The following is a 6038-nucleotide window of genomic DNA, read 5'->3' as shown; positions in this document are numbered from 1 at the left end:
AGTCTTGTCTGGATTGGGGTTGTTGCAGTTTTCCATTGATTTTAATCACAGGGCATGGTAGTACTAAAAGACATCCTAGGGGATCTCCTATATTCCAGGAAAACTCTTCTTTATCTCCATTGTGTAGTTGCAGTCCTATTTCCCCCTGATAGTCAGGGTTAATCACCCCAGACATAAATGTAACCCCCTTCTTGGCTTGTTGATCCAGGGGCATGAGTAGATCATGCCCCTGTAGACCAGGGGCTGGTCTACAGGTTTTAGTTCCAAAGTGACAGGTGGCAGTCTTAGACTCCATTTCAATGGAATCATTGTTGCTTTTCCTGGTGGAAGCATCCCCTATTTTGGAAATAAAACCTGTAGACCAGCAGAGCTCAGGGTCGCAGGAACAGGAAGCAAAAATTTTCCTAGTTCATCACTAGGGGTAATAGTGAGTGGTGCACTCCCATTTCCACCCCTTGGTTCCTGGACCCATGGATCCTGGCTATAGGAGAACAGCACCATACAGCGGATGCTGATTCAGAGCATATACAGCTTTCTGGAGATCATTACCCCAGCCCTTCAAGGAATTGACACATAGTCGGCATTGTAGTTGAGTTTTCAAAAGGCCATTCCACCATTCTATCAATATAGCTGCTTCTCGATGATGGGGAACATGGTAAGACCAAAGAATTCCAGGAGCATGTGCCTATTCCTGCACTTCATTTGCTGTGAAGTGTGTTTCCTGATCAGAAGCAATACTGTGTGGAATACCACAACGATGGATAAGGCATTCTGTAAGCCCAAAGATAGTGGTTTAGGCAGAAGCATTGCATACAGGAAAGGCAAACATATATCCAGAGTATGTGTCTGTTCCAGTTAGAACAAATTGCTGCCCCTTCCATGAAGGAAGTGGTCCAATGTAATCAACCTGCCACCATGTAGCCGGCTGGTCACCTCAGGGAATGGTGCCATATCGGGGGCTGAGTGTAGGGCTTTGCTGCTGGCAGATTGGGCACTCAGCAGTGGCTGTAGCTAGGTCCATGTTGCTGAGCCCATGCAAAACTTCCATCCCTACCACCATGACTGCTTTGTTTATGAGCCCATTGGGCAATGACAGGAAGTTGCTGGGGAAAGAGACTAACTGGTTTCACAAAATGGGTCACCTTATTCACTTGACTATTAAAACCTTCCTCTGCTGAATTCACCCTCTGGTGTGCATTCATGGGATACAAATATCTTCTGCTTTTAGCCCACTTAGAAAGATCTATCCACATACCTCTTCCCCAGACCTCTTTGCCACCAATTTTCCAATTATGTTCTTTCTAAGTCCCTGACCATTCAGCCAAACCATTAGCAACAACCCATGGTCAGTAAATGCACCTCTGGCCAGTTCTCCTTCCAAGCAAAATGAACAACCAGGTACACTGCTCGAATGTCTGCCCACTGAGAGGATTTCCCCTCACCATTGTCCTTCAAGGACACCCCAAAAGAGCTTGTAGTCTTGCAGCTGTCCACTTTTGGGTGGTACCTGCATATTATGCTGAATCATCTGTAAACCAGGCCTGAGTTTTTTCTTCCTCAGTCAGTTCACTTTAAGGAACTCCCCAAGAGGCCATAGCTCTGGTCTGGGAAAGAGAAGGTAATGTGGCAGGAGTGGAGACCATGGGCATTTGGGTCACTTCTTCATGTAACTTACTTGTGCCTTCAAGACCTGCTCTGGCCCTATCTCATATATACCATTTCAACTTTATGATAGAGTGCTGCTGTGCATGCCTAACTTTATGGCTTGGTGGGTCAGACAACACCCAGCTCATGATAGGCAACTCAGGTCTCATGGTAACTTGGTGGCCCAAGGTTAAGCATTCAATCTTTACTATGGCCCAGTAGCAGGCCAAAAGCTGTTTCTCAAAAGGAGAGTGGTTATTTGCAGCAGATGGTAAGGCTTTGCTCCCAAATCCTTAGGGTCTGCGTTGTGATTCTCCTATGGGGGCCTGCCAAAGGTTCCAAATAGCATCCTTATTTGCCACTGACATTTCCAGTACCATTGGACTGCTGGATCATCCAGCCCAAGTGACAGAGCAGCTTGTACAGAAGCCTGGACCTGTTGCTGAGTCTCCTCTTGTTCAGTTCCCCACTCAAAATTAGCAGCTTTTCTGGTCACTCAGTAAATGGGCCAGAGTAGCACACCCAAATGAGGAATATGTTGTCGCCAAAATCCAAAAAGACCAACTAGGCATTGTGCCTCTTTTTTTGGTCATAAAAGGGGCCAAATGCAGCAATTTATCTTTCACCTTAGAAGGGATATCTTGACATGCCCCACACCACTGGACACCTAGAAATTTCACTGAGGTGGAAGGCCCCTGTATTTCTGTTGGATTTATCTCCCGTTCTCTAACATGCAAATGCCTTACCAGTAAGTCTAGAATAGTTGCTACTTCTTGCTCACTAGGTCCAATCAACATGATATCATCAATATAATGGACCAGTGTGATGTCTTGTGGGAGGGAGAAACGATCAAGGTCCCTGTGGACAAGATTATGACATAGGGCTGGAAAGTTGATATACCCCCGAGGTAGGACAGTGAAAGTGTATTGCTGACCTTGCCAGTGGAAAGCAAACTGTTTCTGATGGTCCTTACTAATAGCTATTGAGAAAAAAGCATTTGCCAGATCAATAGCTGCATACCAGGTACCAGGGGATGTACTGACTTCCTCAAGCAATGATACCACATCTGGAACAGCAGCTATAATTGGAGTTACCACTTGGTTGAGCTTACAATAATCCACTGTCATCCTCCAAAACCCATCTGTTTTCTGCACAGGCCAAATAGGAGAGTTGAATGGGGATGTGGTGGGAATCACCACCTCTGCATCCTTCAAGTCCTTAAGAGTGCCAGTAATCTCTGCAATCCCTCCAGGTCGGATATTGCTTCTGATTTACTATTTTTCTAGGTAAGGTCAGTTCTAGTGGCTTCCACTTGGCTTTTCCCACCATAATAGCCCTCACTGCATGAGTTAGAGAGCCAACGTGGGGATTCTACCAGTTCCTCCGTATGTCTATTCCAATTGTGCATTCTGGAACTGAGGAAATGACTACAGAATGGGTACGGGGTCCCACTGGACCCATTGTGAGATGGACCTGAGCTAAAACTCCATCAACCACCTGGCCTCCATAAGCCCCCACTCTGACTGGTGGTCCAAGGTGACTTTTTGGGTTCCCTGGAATTAATGTCACTCCTTAACCAGTGCCCAATAATTCCCGAAATAACTGATCATTTCCTTTTCCACAATGCACAGTTACCCTGGTAAAAGGCTGTTGGTCTCCCTGGAGAAGGCTTGGAGGAAGATTAACAGTATAGATTTGTGGCAGTGTAACAGGGTTCTCCCCCAAAGGGACCTGGCCTCCCCTTTATTCAAGGGGCTCTGCATCTGTAAACTGTCTCAAGTCTGGAAATTGATTAAGTGGCCATCAGTCTGTGGTTTTGCAATTCAAGTTAGATTTCTGTTCACTTGACCTAGAACTCTTTTGTTTATACAGCTTGTCATGGTTAGGGACACATGTCAACTTGGCCAAGTTGTGGTACCTGTTTATCTGATTGGGCAAGCGCTGGCCTGTCTGTTGCAATGAGGACATTTCATAGGATTAGGTCATGATCACGTCAGCTGCACCCACAGCTGATTCCATTTGTAATCAGCCAAAGGGGAGTGTCTTCTGCAATTAGTGATGCTAAATCTAATCATGGGAAGCCTTTTAAGGAGGACTCAGAGGAGACAGGTTGCATTCCTGCTTTGGCTGTGAGCCTCTCCTGTGGAGTTCATCCAGGCCATCCATCGGAGTCGTTGGCTTCGCAGCCTGCCCTGTGGATTTTGGACTCTGCGTTCCTGAGGTCACGTGAGACACTTTTATAAATTTTATATTTGCAAGTATTCCCTGTTGATTCTGTTTCTATAGAGAACCCTAACTAATACACAGCTCAAACAAGAATTTAGTAGACTGCCCATCTATTTACTTTTAGGTACCCCATGATTTACTAGCCAACACCACAAATCTCTGCAAGTCAGATTATTTTGACTCATGCTTTGAGTTTGCTGTCTATTTTAATAGCCACATCCACCCAGTCTTTGGCAATTAAGTGCTGCCACCTGGTTTCTGCCAACTCGGGATCCGGTCATCCCCATTGTGTTTAAGGATTCCAGCTCAGTGACAGCAGTTTCCACAGTAATATCTGGTCTACAGAGAAGGGCAACTACAGAGTTCTTCAGGGATGATGGCACTAGTCTTACAAATTTATTTCTCACTGTTCTGGTAAAAGATGCATCCTTCAGACATTCCTGGGGTGTAAGAGCAGGCTTTGCATGATAAATCCACTCTAACATTCCAATCTCTCTAAGTGTCTGGATCCCCTCATCTACATTATACCAGAGCAGTTCTGGCATTTCAACCTCAGGTAATATCAGCCACCTTTTCATCCATTTTTCAGCCAACCATCCAAATAAACTAGTGATGCCTTTTCTAACCCTTCAAGCTATTACACTGAATGCAGAATCTCTGCTTAGTGGGCCCATATCAATAAATTCAGCCCAATTCAGTCTTATATTTCCCCCCACTATTGTCCCACATCCTTAAAATCCATTGCCACATATAATCCCCTGATTTCTGTCTATATAAATTGGAAAACTCATACAGTTCTTTGGAGTATAATGTACCTCCTCATATGTTATATTTTGTACCTCACCTTTAGGGACCTGTTGGGACTTTAGTCTAGTTAGAGGTCTGGAAGAAATGAGGGGTGGTGGGGGTGGGTCATGAAAAGAATTAGAAGTATCTTCCAAGCCATTTGCTATAGGGCATTCATTTTCAGTTTCATCTGGTGAAACAAGAATAATCACTCTAGGGCTAATCCCTTCAGATGGAGATTGCGTGGCCAACTCCTCAAGGCAGGCTAGAGGTGGAGTGGCTATGTCCTCAGGGCAGACTATCACAGGGTTATCTAGAGAAGACTCAGCATGACCTAGGGTTTCAACCTCGCCCCTGACATCATTATCAATCTATATGTCACCATCCCATTTTTCAGGGTCCCACTCCTTTCCAACCAATGCCCTCACTTTAACAGCAGACACTATGCAAGATTGAGATTTCAGTTTATGTTGTAAAGTTGCTACTCTAATAGTAAGATTCTGAGTCTGATTTTTGGAGATCTCAAGTGTACAGCTACAGGAAATAAGATTTTCATTCAGGACACACACAGGAATGTCTGCATCTGTCAGATATAGCCTTAAGTCCATCCTTTTCACTCATTAATGTGTACAATGTATCTAACAACAAACTGCCGACATCTCTACACTTCCTATTTCCACAAAACTCCATAAAAATTCCATAAAGGTGTCAAAAACATTATCCCCCAGAGCCTGCCTTCATACAAGTGAAGCATTAAAATAATTGAATGGTAATATTTTGACTATCTCTTTTGCCAACTCACTCCATGGATTGGCAGTGTCATTCTGATTATGGGAATCAGAGTCCTTAGTGCCTTTGAGTCCAGTTAGAATGGAAAACCATTCATAAAAGTCAATTTTTAAGATTCTGTTTCTTAAGAACCACTCCTGGTACCAAGTTGATTTAGTTAGGGTTCTCTAGAGAAACAGAGTCAACAGGAAGTATTCATAAATATAAAATTTATACAAGTGTCTCATGTAATAATGGGAACATAGAGTCCAAAATCTGTAGGGCAGGCTGTGAAGCTCATGACTCTGATGGAGGGCCTGGATGAACTCCACAGGAGAATCTCACAGGCCAAAAGGAAGAGAGCCTGTCTCTTCTGAATCCTCCTTAAAAGGCTTCCAGTGATTAGATTAAGCATCACTCATTGCAGAAGACACTCCCCTTGGCTGATTACAAATGAAATCAGCTGTGGATGTAGCCAACATGATCATAATTTAATTCTATGAAACATCCTCATAGAAAAAGACAGGCCAGCACTTGCCCAACTGTACAAACAGGTACCATGACCTGGCCAAGTTGATATATGAACCTGACCATGACACCTACCTTCTCTGTAT

This window comes from Tamandua tetradactyla, chromosome 7, assembly GCF_023851605.1.
Source record: "Tamandua tetradactyla isolate mTamTet1 chromosome 7, mTamTet1.pri, whole genome shotgun sequence".
Lineage (NCBI taxonomy): Eukaryota > Metazoa > Chordata > Mammalia > Pilosa > Myrmecophagidae > Tamandua > Tamandua tetradactyla.
Note: the sequence above shows the minus strand (reverse complement) of the source record.